Source organism: Myodes glareolus, chromosome 25 (assembly GCF_982192425.1).
Source record: "Myodes glareolus chromosome 25, mMyoGla1.1, whole genome shotgun sequence".
NCBI classification, from domain to species: Eukaryota; Metazoa; Chordata; class Mammalia; order Rodentia; family Cricetidae; genus Myodes; species Myodes glareolus.
The window spans coordinates 37,328,012-37,342,691 of NC_142050.1; positions in this window are offsets into that span (position 1 = coordinate 37,328,012).

Here is a 14,680-nt window from a genome sequence, read left to right on the forward strand (position 1 = left end):
GATGGCCTGAGTTCACTAGCAGGATGGTGCGGTGAAGGGATTTGATTTTAACACACATGGTGGAAGGAGAGAGCTACTCCCAAAAATTGTTCTCTGACTTCTATATCACAAGGGCACTATGTACACGCAAGCACAGACAACACATAAGTGAGGGGGTGACCCCCCACACCGAGAGATTCTGCAGGCCATACATGCTAACGAGAGAAGAAAGGTGGAAGGCCCAATGGGAACACAGATGCAGTCTCACAGGCCAAACACAATCAGGGCCTGTAGCTGAGCTCGGTCAGACTAAGAACCCTGATGATCAATCAGTGGTATCTGCCAAAGGCAAAGGAAGAAGAAGAAAGGCAGGGTCATGGTCTTTCAACCCCATGAGACATATTCAGAGAGATTCTAAACTGGAAAGATTAGAGGGACAGTCCCAGGTGACTGTGACATCCAATGGACCTCTGTGGATGACGCTACTGCCGGCAGCCAGATGTCCCGTCCTTAAGGATGCCTGGAGCCAGTAAGATAGCTTGGTAGATAAAGGCACTTGCTGTCAAGCTTGATGATCTGAGTTCAAATCTCAGAACCACCTCGGGCAGAAGGAGAAAACTGACACCTGGAAGTTGCCCTCTGACCTCCATCTATGTACAACAGCCTGGAGACACCCTCACAGGCACAGAAATAAATAAATAAATGCAATGTTTTAAAAGGAGACCTAGAGAGATGGATGGGTGGGCTGTCTGGATCGTCAGAGGGATGCTCAAGACTCTGATGGCAACGGCACAAAGAGGATGGGAAACTCAGCGCCGCACCAAATGCAGCCCATGAGGAGGTCGCCTCAGAATCAGCAGACCACCCAGTTCTATCGGCAGTGGGTGGCTTCTTCTAAGAGCTTTCCTGGAAAAAGACAGACAGACAGAAAGACAGACAGACAGAGACAAACCATGTCTGATTTGGGGGATCAGTGCTGAGGACAAGCTACGTCTCCATCCACACAGCCCGTCTCTATCCCCCCATCTTATACGATGGTTCTGATGAGACAAGGACACCACTTCACAATGCTTTACGCTTCCGTTCCCAGGTTATCCCACTGCGGTGAATTCCGGACACGAATGCCCAGGCTTCACAAGGTCCTGCAACACGTTTCCAGCGAACAGGTCATCTATCTATGGGGTGGGTTTGGAGTTAGCTATGAACTAGAGACGGCGATGCATTGAGAGTTTGGACTTTGGTACAGCACACAGCATCCCTGCCATCTAGCCAGCCTCCTCTGGATCTCCTCAGAGAGAGGGGGACAGAATCCGCAGGACGCTCAGCTCTCCTGTGTTTCCTTTTCCTTCTTTTCTGAGACAGGGTCTCAGCCATGCAGCTCTGGCGGAACCAGAACTGCTCTGCAGGTCAAGGTGCCCTGAACTTACCGATATCCGCCTGTCACTGCCTCCTGTCTCCCGAGTGCTGGCATTAAAAGCTTGTGTCACCACAAAGCTCGGCTTGTTATTACTGTTGTTATTACATTATTATTATTGTTGACAGGGTCCCATGTCACCCAAGTTTCTATGCAGTCCCCAATGATGACCCTGGATTTCTGATCTTTCTGCCCCACCTGCTGGAGGCTGGGATAAAAGTTTTCTCCCCCAGGCCTGGATACAGTGTTGGGACGAAAACCAGGGCTTTGGGCAAGCTAGGCCGGTATCCATCAAGTAGGCGACACCCCCAGCCCTGTGTTCTCTTTCTGGATATAAGTATATTTGGTTTCTTGCCACTAAAACTGATTTCTCTACAGAGCATGTGTGTCCTGTAGCAACAAGGACGTGGGGACCTTCAGGAGCTACAGATGAATATCCTCCCCCAGACAGAGCTGTGTCATTCCAGACAAGTCCCCAAATCTGCATTTCTATAAAATGTCCTGAAACGAAACAGGGTGGGAGACTGGTAAGGACAGTCACAGGCAGAGATGGAAGGCAGAGAGCTCCCTCTGTGAGGGAGGAAGGGAGATGTTCCAGTTTTAGCTCCCGTGGATCCCAGAAAAATCCCTGTTGTCAAAGTGGCAGAAGAGGCAGATGACTTGCTTCCAAAAGCAAGGGGGAACACGCGCAAGAGCTGGGTGCTGACCAGACGATGACACCAGCTTTACAGACCTCAGACCTGCGGCCTGCCGTGGGTCACCGTTTGTCAAGTGTGACATGGAGCTGCGTGGTGGCACACACACTGTAGCCCCAGCCCCTGACAGGGAAAAGCAGAGGATCTGCATTGAAAGCCGGGTTAGGCAGCTGGAGATGAACTCTAGCCCCAACCCTGTTTCAAAGGAGCAACAACAGATCTACCACGTGCCTTGAGTGGCCTCTACACTAACAGTTGCGTCGCTGGTCAAAGGGGCCTGGATCCACACGGGGCCTCAGGGCTGAGAGTGATGATGTCCCCATCTCTAGCCATGAATGGCTGAGAAATTGGCCCCAGAAGCAAAACCCAACAGCTGTGGCTTTGTGAATGAATGGAATTCTTGCTGCACGAGGGGCAAGAAAAAAAAATAGTTTTCTAAAGCGGTGGGGGTGGGGCAAAGGAAGCCAATTGACCAAAGGTTTTAGAGGGGCAGAATGCGTTCCTGAAGAACATGTAGAGTTCCTCACAAGGGCATCATGCCCTTAGCTCAATGAGGCCGGGCAGGCTAGAGGTAGAGTTCCCCCTTTCCAATGCTGAGGGAAGCAGGTATCCTTCCAAAAGGGCCTACCTCTGGCCCAGACCCTCGGCAGGCACCTTGTTCTGGCCTTTACATTGCGAATCTCCCCTCTGCCAAAGCACCCAGAGCCTGGGAAGAGCAGAAAGCCCCAGGCACAGGAGGAAGTGGCAGGAGTCCTCATTCCGGCTATGATTGGGAGGACGGGTGAGCAGGCCTGCAGGCAATGAGTCACCGGGAGCTGCCAATGCTATTCTGAGACCTGCCAAGGACACGGATGCTCTTGTCAGCACCCTGGCACCCCGCGCTGTTTGTCTCCTTCCCAGGCTGGCTCCAGAAGACAAGTATTGTTAAGAGCAAGGGACCTGGACAGGTTGAACCCATAGACAAAAACATTTAATTATTCTGCTTCTGTTTCCCGGAGACCAGGAACCTGCCACTGGGAGCCACCTCCTTCTGGATCAAACCGAGGCAGCTTGTCAAAGTTAATTCAGGGCAGGGCAGGACAGACCTGGTAGAATTTACCAGATGAATCACCTGGCTATTTATTTTTACTAAGGGCCGAAGAAGTATTTAAGTTCTAGATTCCCTAAGGAAACATCAGAGTGGGCCCCCATGAACAGTTTCCCAGACTCAGCCTTCTCAGCCTCGCTAGCTCCATGCAGCCCAAGGAAACTTTAACCCATGACTCATAGGGAGCCAAGTGCCGCAGAGACCTTCTCAACTCGGTTCCTGGAATTTAAATAAGAACCTACACTCTGATCTGGTCATGCCGGTGCATGGCTGATCCCAGCACTCGGGAGGTAGAGGCAGGTGGATCTCTGTGAGTTCGAGGCCAGCCTGGTCTACAAGAGCTAGTTCCAGGACAGCTAGGTCTACACAGAAAAACCAAAACCAAAAGATCCTCCACTTTGTACTAAACTGCAGGAGACTCCAGAGGAGGACATCAGCAGGCCTCTGTCCTCACACTTCCTTGTGTCATGGACTTTTGGGGACAGGTATTTGCAGGCTCTGTTCCACATTAGCAAGCACAACCTAGGAGGAAGCAAGATTACAGAGATCGGGAGACACCGCAAAGAGACACATAACCACCCTGATACACAATAAGTTGGAGGGACAGGAACCACCCGGCTGGCTTGGAGTGAGGCAGGACTCGGGAACTGTGCCCTGGAGAACAAGCATGTTCCTACAAGGAAAAAGAGAGGACCAGCCCCAGCTTTTGATTTGTTCTGTTCTGTTTTTCCTACAAAGATGTAAGCCTGGGTAGGCGTGCGGGATGTGCACAGCGGGTACCTTAAGCGCTCCAGCAGATGGAGAGAATCACCTGAAAACCCACAGCAGGTGACAGTGACCATCAGATTGGATCAGAGCTTCCAAAGGGCAGAAGACACGGGCTGAGCTGTGGCTGGCACTAGTGCTCACGCCTAGCACACATAAAAGCCCTGGGTTCAACCCCAGCATCCCACGGGACCACGATAGAAATACACTTAAGAACACTTGCTGCTTTTCCAAAGGACCTGGGTTTGGATGCTCTAACCCCAGCTCCAAGGCCTCTGGCACCTTCCCTCGGCCTCTTTACAGACACCTATCCCCGCGCCGACACAGGGAAAGGCAGTCTTCCCTAGCAGTCACAAGAACACACACCCTGTACACTAAGATCTACAGACGCTCAAATCCCTTAACGGAATGGTCGAGTGATACCAGGTACAGTGGCACAAGCTAGTCACCCAGCACTTGGGAAACCAAGGCAGGAAGATGTTACATTGTCTATCACCTTGGTGCCAGAAGAAAGCCTTGCCTCAAAAAAAATTTTTTTTTGATACAATCTACATATAGTCTCCCATTTATTTAGCTTTTTTGTTTGTTTGGTTGGTTTTGGTGTTTCAAGACAGGGTTTCTCTGTGTAGCCCTGGCTGTCCTGGAACTCACTCTGTAGACCAGGCTGGCCTCAAACTCACAGAGATCCTCCTGCCTCTGGCTCCTGAGTGCTGGGATTAAAAGCATGCATCACCACTGCCCAGTTCATTTATTATACTTAAATTCTTTTAGAATATTTTCTCTTGGGAGTTAGAGAGATGGCTCGGGGGGTAAGAGCACAGTTGCTTTTGCTGAAGAATACGGTTCAATTCCCAGCATCTACATGAAAGCTCAAAATTGGAGTCTGTAACTCCAGGTGCAGGGAATATAATGCCCTCTTCTGGACTCCACGAAGCACGAGTCACAGACATGGTGCAGAGATATCCATGAAGGTAAAGCATCCATACACATAAAATGAAAATAAATCTAAAAGAATTTTAAGATTTTATTTTGAATTATGTGTGCGTGTGTCTGTGTGTGTCTGCATGTGTCTGTGTATGTCTGTGTGTGACTGTGTATGTCTGTGTGTGTCTCTGTGTGTCTGTGTGTGTCTCTGTGTGTCTGTGTGTGCCTGTGTATGTCTGCGTGTGTCTGTGTATGTCTGTGTGTGCCTGTGTGTGCCTGTGTCTGTCTGCGTGTATCTGTGTGTGTCTGTGTGTGTCTGTGTGTGCCTGTGTGTGTCTGTGTGTGTCTGTGTGTGCCTGTGTATGTCTGTGTGTGTCTGTGTGGCTATGAGTATGCTGGAGCAGGTGCCCTTGGGGGCCAGAAGAAGACATCAAATCCCCTGGGACTGGAGCTCCAGGGGGTTGTAAGCTGCCTGGTGTGTGTGCTAGGAACTGGACTCAGGTCCACCGGAAGGGCAGCAGCCTCAGAATTGCTGAGCCACCTCTGCAGCTCCTCTCTCCTGCATTCTAAACCATCACTGCATCCTTCGTACCCAGTAAAATGTGTCTTGACAGTCGTTAAACTGTATGGATTAAAAACAAAGACAGGACAAAAAGGCACCAGTTCAGCACAGATACAATCTTTCTTAATATTTATTTGTGTGGGTGTGTGCTTACACCAGGAGCAGAGGGAAAGCCACGTCGTCTGAGGCCCCCTTCTACTATTCAGGCCCTTGGGATCAAACTTAGGCTATCACGGTTGTCAGCAAATAATTTTACCACTGAGCCATCTTACCGGTCCCTACAGATGCTAATATTTTAAACCCAGTGTAGACCGACTATGGATGCGTAACCCACAATTCAGAGGGCCAACTCCAAGTATGTATTCACATAGACATATACTATGCATATAAGCTATAGATCATGTAGCATTGGTCCCGAGAATAAGAGTCTCCTGCTGTATCCCACGCTGATAACACGACCTTGGAGATATGGCTGATGTTTGCTGTCCCTGTTCGAATGACTGTTAGCTACAACATGTTAGCTCTGGACATGCGCAAGGTGTTCTTAGACCAGCCCTCTGCTCTCTAAGAGAATGACTGTTACAAATGTAAGCTCTGGTCATACACAAGGTGTTCTTAGACCAGTCCTCTGCTCTCTAAGAAGTGACCAGCTCTGGGAAGATTGGCTTCTTCCTAGTCAACGAGGCCACAAATAACCAGACATCAACATAAAAAAGAAAATACAGAAAATAAAAAAGTATTGGTTGACTCTGTGCTAAACAGACACCAAATGCACAACATAATAACCCTGAAGTAGTGCAAGGAAAAGAGGCCAGTCGCAAAAGACCACGCGCTGCAGAACTCAATTTATATGACCTGTCAGAACAGGCAAACCCATAGATAGACTGTCAAACAGTACCCATCAGGAAGAGAGGAGAGGGAAGGATGGAGGGTGACCACTGAGGTGGTGAGGTTCTCTTTTGAGGGAATAACGTAAAATTAAATAGTAGTGACGGTCATGCAACTCTGGGAATAAGCTTAAGAAAAAAGTTGCTACTATAGTGTTCACAGTATGTGAATTACACAAACACAGCTCAGACGTCCATCCAATGATGGCTGGATAAATGTACAATAAAAATGAAGCAATACATTCCTCAACATAGAAAAGTAATTTTTCTTATTGCTGTTGTTTTGAGGTCAGACATAAAAGGTGCTACTTGGTCTGAGTATGTGTTCATGCCTTTAGTGCTTGGCAGGCAGAGGCAGGCTGGTCTCTGAATCTGAAGCTAGTCTGTCTGCATAGAAAATCCCAGGCCAGTCAGGGCTACACAGGAGGACTTGGTGGTGCTGGAATGATGGCTCAGGAGTTCAGAGTACTTACTACTCTCGCAACTCTCGCGCACGCGCACACACGCGCGCACACACACACACACACACACACACACACACACACACACACACACAATAAAAATAAGTTACAGAAAAGAAAAAAACTAAAACATGAAGAAACAGATATGTAAAAACTAAACAGTTTGCTAAAGAGCTGCCCCCCATTGCTGGAGCCCTTAAAGGGGACTTTTAAAAAAACGCTTCCCAGAGCCAAGGTATAGCTGGTGCGCAGTGGATGCTTGGCATGTGCGCAGTCCCGGGTTCAGTGCATACAAGCACACACACGGATGAAGATGTGGTCCTGACTTTCTAACGGTGCAGAGTCCCGGATTCAGTGCATACAAGCACGCACACGGATGAAGATGTAGTCCTGACTTTCTTTTTTAAAAAAAAAAAAAAAAATGATGTATTTATTATGTATACAGTAGTCTGCCTGCAAGTACCCATACAGGCCAGAAGAGGGCGCCAGATCCCATTATAGATGGTTGTGAGCCACCATGTGGTTGCTGGGAATTGAACTCAGGACCTCTGGAAGAGCACCCAGTGCTCTCAACCTCTGAGCCATCTCTCCAGCCCCCTAGTCCTGACTTTCTAACGGTGTGCAGTCCCGGGTTCAGTGCATAAAAGCACACACACGGATGAAGATGCGGTCCTGACTTTCTAACGGTGCAAACGGGCAAGCATAAGACTGAAAGCAGAGAGCCAACACAGAAGGTGAGAAACCTCTGCCTAGGATTTTCCTGGACAAGCGGAAAATGAGTTGGGAAAGTAAAAGCAGGTGAAGACTGAGAAGGGAGCAGGAATTTCAGATCCAAAGAGCTGGTGCTGCCCGGCCTAGTCACAGAGCAGGAGCAAGGGGAACAGTTTCCAGCCTTCCAATTTATCAAGAGAAAATACAATCACTGCTGTAGTACGTGCTGGTAGCCCCAACACTTGGGAGGAGAGAGGAGTCAGAGTTCAAGGCCGGCTTGGGCTATGTAAGAAGAAATACTGTCCAAAACAAGCAAAATACAACACCTCACACAGAGGAGGGGATTTAAGGGCAGGAAGAAGTTAGGCAGCTTTCATTCAATAGGACAATGAGTTTTCTTACAGTTAAAGCTATCCAACAACAGGGACAGGCGGTGGTGGCACACGTCTTTAATCCCAGGACTCGGGAGGTAGAGGCAGGTGGATCTCTGTGAGTTCGAGGCCAGCCTAGTCTACACAGCAAGTTCCAGGACAGCTAGGGCTGTTACACAGAGAAACTCTGTCTAGAAAAACAAAAACAAACAAACAAACAAAAAAAGCTATCCAACAACAGAATGGGTTTCCAGGGAAGGAAACAATTTCTAAGCACAGGTCAGTGACCAGATGACATAAAGGAGACAGGTATAGCAATTCATGTCCGTGATCTCAGCAGTCAGGAAGCTGAGGCACGAGGATTGGGAGCTTGCAGGCAGTCTGGGCTGACCATGAGAACCTGTAGGGAACATCACAAAAAAGGAGACAGGGAAATGGCTTGGTGGGTAAACCTGACAACCCTGCAACCCACCACGTGGAGCATGTGCTTATCTAAACCCAACACTCCTAAAGTGATACAGGAGGCAGACACAGGAAAACAGCTAGCCTGGTGCCCGGTGCGTCGGAAACAAGGGAACGCCAGCTTCAACAGGGCGGCAGGAAAGAAGAGACTCCCGAAAACTGCTCTGACTTCACAGGGACACTCCAGCGCGTGAAGTCCCTGTACGTGTGCATGCACACAGACACATGCAAATTCATTAATTAGAGGCTTTTTGCCCTTTTTTTTTTTTTTAAAGAGAAAGGACCTAGGAGTGGTGGCACATGCTCTGAATGCGAGCACGTGAGAGGCAGAGGCAGTGGGTGCTCTGTGAGTTCAAAGTCAGTCTGGTCTCCACAGTGAGTTCCAGGCCAGCCAGGGCTACACAGTGAGAGATAAGATAAAACAGAAAGGTTAAAGATGAAGGACTCACCCCAAGAAGACTATAGACTGACTGAGTTCCCTTTAGCCCTGAAGTCCCTACTTCTAGACTGGACTGCAGGCTGTGGACAGAAGGCACAGTTAGTGAGAAATAACGAAGCCCAAGTAAGCGACCCTCTGTTTAAAATATCCGCAGTACGCACAGCAGGATGCTTGAAGTGGCAGAGGAGAGAGGATGGTCCAGGAGTCCTTACCACCACCTCAATCCAGATGCACGGTGACTTAAAGGCTGAAGGGAGAGGAGTGCACCTGGTGTCTGAGCAGGAGGTGGCGATCTCCTAGGAGAACTGGAGAGGAGGGTGGGAGGGGATTGAGAACTCCCAGCGTGAAGGATGGAGCTGGAGCCGAACTGACCTAAAGTAATAATGGCACACGGAACATGTCCGGTCAGCCTCTGCAGCGATCTGTCTCCCACTGTGGAGTCCAGAGGCACAGCAGGTTTGCATCAGGGAAAAAAACTTCAATTGGGCAAGAGGAAACAGAGATGAAAACATAAACCATGGTACAGAAGCCCCTTAACAATCAGAACTACAGCCTTCCCCCATACAGCCAGCTGGTAAGTTCCCAGTCTCCACAGAGTCCATAGGCAGATGTGCAAGGGGTGGGGGACAAGCCTGGCATTCCTAGGGCCACTCCTGCCATCCAGATCTCAGCCTGACCCCTTCATCCAGAGGCTCCTTCAATGGCCTCTAACTGACCATAGACTGAGCGCTGGTCCCATTTCAACTCAAAGGGATCTTCCGCCCCAGTCACGGCATGGGTGCTTCTCCAAGCTCTACCGAGTACAGGGCAGCACAGGCAACCAGGGCTGCTCACAGAACCAGCTCTCCTCTGAACCCAAGCAGTACCAGCAATGTTACCAGGTGAACTGCTGGGAAAGGGTCCTGGGCCACATGCACTTTGCAGGGTAGCTTCCCCTCCCAGCCCTGTACTCCTGGCTCCAGGGTGCTGGGCTTTCTTTAGACCTCCATCCGTGTCACAGGGGCTGTTCCCTGGCGGAAGAAACTGCAAAACTTAGGTTCTTGAGACTGAACATAAGGAGCTCAGAAAAACAAACAAAACACACACACAGACACACACACACACACACACACAGAGAGAGACACACACAAACAAAGACACACATGCACACAGACCCCCACCTAGGATTATGGGCCTCTGAAGCCACTCTCTGGGGCTCAGGACAAACAGCTGCCATACAAAACAAAGGCCTTTGAAGTCTTGGGTGAAAGATTTTCCCTAAGTACAATTATCCCATTAAACCCAGCATTCCTGTGGAAGACAGCGGCCCTTATCAGCCGCTCTCTAATGCTGGGAGTCCGAGATGAAAACTTTCTTGGGCCACACAGACAAAAGGGATTACTAAACAGTTTCAAACGATCTTGCGACTTTTTGTCTGAAGGGGTACAAAGGGTGGGGGAAGGCCCTTTCATTTTAAAATGTTATTATTAATTTCTTTCTTTGTGAGTGTGCAAGGTCAGCTCTCTTTCCACCAGCCAGTCCTAGTGATGAAACAGCCCATGGGGCTTGGTGGCCAGTGTCGGACTTTACCCACTGAGCCATCTCATTGGCTTCACAGCATCTCCTTTAAACCGGGGCAATGACAAGCAGTTGAGGGCCGGCTAACGCTATTTGAGAAGCCAAGAACTTCATCCCAAGTTGATGAAACATTTATAGGGAGAAAGATAACTGAGCAGGACTGTCAGACCTGGGTAAACCACACACAGGAAGTAATCCCACCTTCACCGACGATGCAGCGCAGAGCAGAGCACGGGGCAGTTTCAGGGCAAGAGTTCAGTGGGTGCCAGCATTCTTCTCAAATAGAAAAATCTGGAAGGACAGTGAAGAAGTACTTCTTAAAGAAGCTAAGGGACAGCCAGGCGGCGGTGGCGCACGCCTTTAGTCCCAGCACTTGGGAGGCAGAGGCAGACAGATCTCTGTGAGTTCGAGTCCAGCCTGACTCACAGACTGAGTTCCAGGGCAGCCAGGGTGACATAGAGAAAGCCTGTGTTGAAAATGAGAGAGGGTGGAGAGGAAGAGGGAGAAGCAGCAAAAGGACTAGGGAGATGCCTCAGTGGGTCAAAGGCTTTCTGAGCAAACATGAGGACCTGGTTCAGGTTCTAGAATTCATATAAAAAGAAAAGGCAGTGCCAGGCTCGAGAAATGGTTTAGTGGTTAAGAGCATTGCCTGCTCTTCCAAAGGTCCTGGGTTCGATTCCCAGCAACCACATGGTGGCTCACAACCATCTGTAATGAGGTCTGGTGCCCTCTTCTGGCCTGCAGACATACACACAGACAGAATACTGTATACATAATATACAAATAAATAAATAAATATTTTTTTAAAAAACTTTTTTTTAAAAAAAGGGCATTGGTACGTATCTGTGAGCCCAGCCCTGCAGGTGGGGAAAGAGACTGGCAGATCTCAGGGGCTTGCTGGCCTGCTGCCAGTAGAGCCAAAATGGTAAACTCTAGGCTCAGCGAGAGACCTTGTCTCAGAACATAAGGTGATGGGGCTGGGGAGACGGCTCTGCAACTGAAAGCACTGCCTGCTCTTGCAGAGGACCAGGTTCCACGCTCAGCACCAACATGGTGGCTCACAACTGCCTACACCTCCAGTTCCGGGGATCTAACACCCTCTTCTGGCCTCCTTGAGCACCAGGCACACACACGGTACAAAGACATATTTGTGGGCAAAATACCCATACACAAACAATTTTAAATAATAAGGTGGAGACAACAGAGGAAGACACTGGACATCGAACTCTGGGCTCCACATGTATGCACAGGTTAACTGCTCTTGCACACACATGCACAAATGTACAACACACACACACACTGAACTAATAGCAGAAAACTACTGCAGAGGGGGGCTAGGATCTGGCAAAACCATGTACCCCCAGAGTGACCTAGCCAGCTCTACGGAAGTCCTGAGACCAGTGGCAGGTACAGGGGCTACAGGGAGTTTTCACAAAAAGCCTCACAATTGCCAGTTCACTTGAGACCCTGGCCTGGGGAAAGATGGGTACACTATACAACCATACCTTAGAAGGGAGCCTAGGACAAGAGTCAGCTGGAGGAAAGACCAGGCCATGTGGCAAGATGGAAAACGCTGGGTGTTGGGCTCTCTATCACTCTGTATCCCTAGACAAGTTGTCTTCGCTGGGGTCTCAACTGCAGGCCTCCGAACCACAAAGCCTGTGGTGCAGATCCAGCAGTAAATGGGACAGTGATGTGGGAGGTCCTTCTGTATATGTGCTGCTTTCGTTGGTTAATGAATAAAGAAGCTGCTTGGGTCTATGACAGGGCAGAACAGAGCTAGGTGGAAAAACTAAACTGAATGCTGGGAGAAAGAAGGCGGAGTCAGAGAGAAGCCATGGAGCCGCAACAGGAGACATACGCCAGACGCAGGACAGAACTTTACTGGTAGGCCACAGACACGTGGTGATACACAGACACGTGGCGATACACAGACATGTGGCGATAACCATTAATAGAAATGGGTTAATTTAAGATGTAAGAGCTAGCTAGCCAATAAGAAGCTAGAGCTAATAGGCCAAGCAGTGATTTAATTGGTACAGTTTCTGTGTGGTTATTTCAAGTCTGGGGAGCTGGGAACGAAAGAGTAACCTCAGTCGGGACAGCAAGTTTTTAAAAACTTCACACGTGTTTTTGTCTGTTTTGTCTGTTTCTTAAGGTTTCCATTGTTATGATAAAACGCCATGACTAAAAGCGTTTATTTAGCTTACATGTCCCATGTCTATCATAAAGGGAAATCAGGACAGGAACGGAAGAAGAGACCATGGAGGAGAGCAACCTCCTGGCTTGCTCAGCCTACTTTCCTATATAATCTAGTACCAGCTGCCCATAGATATCTGTCTTCATCATATTGTCTGAATATATAATATGGACGATAGATAGCTAGCTAGCTAGATAGATAGATAGATAGTAGAAATGTTATATATATGGGCAATCTGACAGAGGTAATTTCTCAATTAAGACTCCATCTTCCCAAATGTCTAGGTTTGTGCAAAGCTGACAAAAACCAATCGACACAATTTACATGTATGCGTACCAAGTGTGTGTCTGGTGTCCATGGAGGCCAGAAGAGAATGCTGGATTCCCTGGAACCACTTCTGTACAGGTTCTCGCTTCTAAAATGCCATTAGTAACATGTAACTAAAGAAAAATGCTAGGCATTGTTAGTACATATATTCCCAGGTAAGGCTTTGTACCACCTATGTCTACACCAACACCAGTGTTTCACATCTAATCTGATTTAAGAGACGAGTTGAAACAAGCAATTCACCAGAAATGCTCCAGGCAATAAGGAAGGGCAAGGGGGAGGGTGCTAACTAAGATAGTATCTAAAAGTTCAAAAGAAGCTGTGTGGAAAGGTGAATCAGGAAGTTAGCGAACCAGCTAGATGGCTGCCATGTCCTTGGACATGTTGCCCACACTCACTGTTTAATTGGGGAAATGACAAGAAACAACCAGAAGATACAATCAGGCAGTAAAGCCAGCACCAGGCCTGGCTGACGGGTGTTTAAGATAAGGGCCTGGAAGGCTCCAGCAGGGAAGACTCATCACCAGTAGGGTGACCAGGAGGCAGAGGAGACAGAGGGGTGGGCGAGAGGAAGCCTGAAAGGCTGGAGAAATGCAGCATCCTAGAAAATAACAGTCAGCAAAGCGGCTGCCTGAGCCCCACTGCAGCCAAAACCATCTCCCCGCTGCCGAGTTAGGCACCAAAGAGGTTGCCTGAGCCCCACTGCAGCCAAAACCGTCTCCCCGCTGCCGAGTAACCCGAGAGCTGAGGATGGCACCTCATAAAGCCAGACAGCCTGATGGCATGGCGGCTACTGCAGGAGAGCTATCCAACGCAGGGCCAGTCTGCAAGGTTCAGGAACCATGGCCTGCTCTGCCCACCCACCATTCTTATTTTCCTTCCGACTTTTCCAACCAGGGCAACATTATCTAGCACTAAGCACACCAGGGTCTCACCGTAGAAGAAAGGGGCCACAGGAGCCTAAGGGCCTCAGACACCAGGTAGCCGAGCAAGATGGATTTTACTGAGGAAGCAGCAGAGGCCATGGGAGGCTCCCAGCGCTGGATGAGCTTGAAGGGGAACAGAGATTGAGAGAGCGGAGACAGTGCGCATGGCCACCCTGAGGAGCTGTAAACTAACCAGATCAACTCCACAGGAGCCTCTCAGAGAGGAGAGCCAGGAAACAGGCTCAGTCTTCCACCAAGATTTTAAAGTTGGCAAAATTCTAAGGATGAGCCAATAAGACGGCCCTGCAACAAAACTGGGTGGGTTTTTTAATGTTTTGTTGTTGTTGTTGTGTTTTTCCCAGGCAGGGTTTCTCTGTAGCTTTAGAGCCTGTCCTGGAACTAGCTCTTGTAGACCGGGCTGGCCTCGAACTCACAGAGATCCACCTGCCTCTGCCTCCTGAGTGCTGGGATTAAAGGAGTGCGCCACCACCGCCAGACTTTTTTTTTTTTTTACATGCATTTTAATCTAAAAAGAGAGTAGATGCCTTTCATATTCTCATATGTCTTTATGCCCTACACATTGTGAAAACAATGTACTGGGCGGTGGCGGTGCACGCTTTAACCCTAGCACTTGGGAGGCAGAGGCAGGTGGATCTCTGTGAGTTCGAGGCCAGCCTGGTCTGTAGGAGTTCCAGGACCGCCAAAGCTACACAGAGAGATCCTATCTTGAAAAACCAAAATCAAACAAACAAACCAATCAATGCAAGCAGCTGCCAGACTGGCCTATGTGGAGACAGGTGTAAGACAGGTGAGGCTGGGGAGGGGGTTGAGCAGTTAAAACACACTGGCTACTCGAGGTTTGATTCCTAGCACTCACACAGCAGCTCACCACTGTCGGTAATGCCAGTTCCAG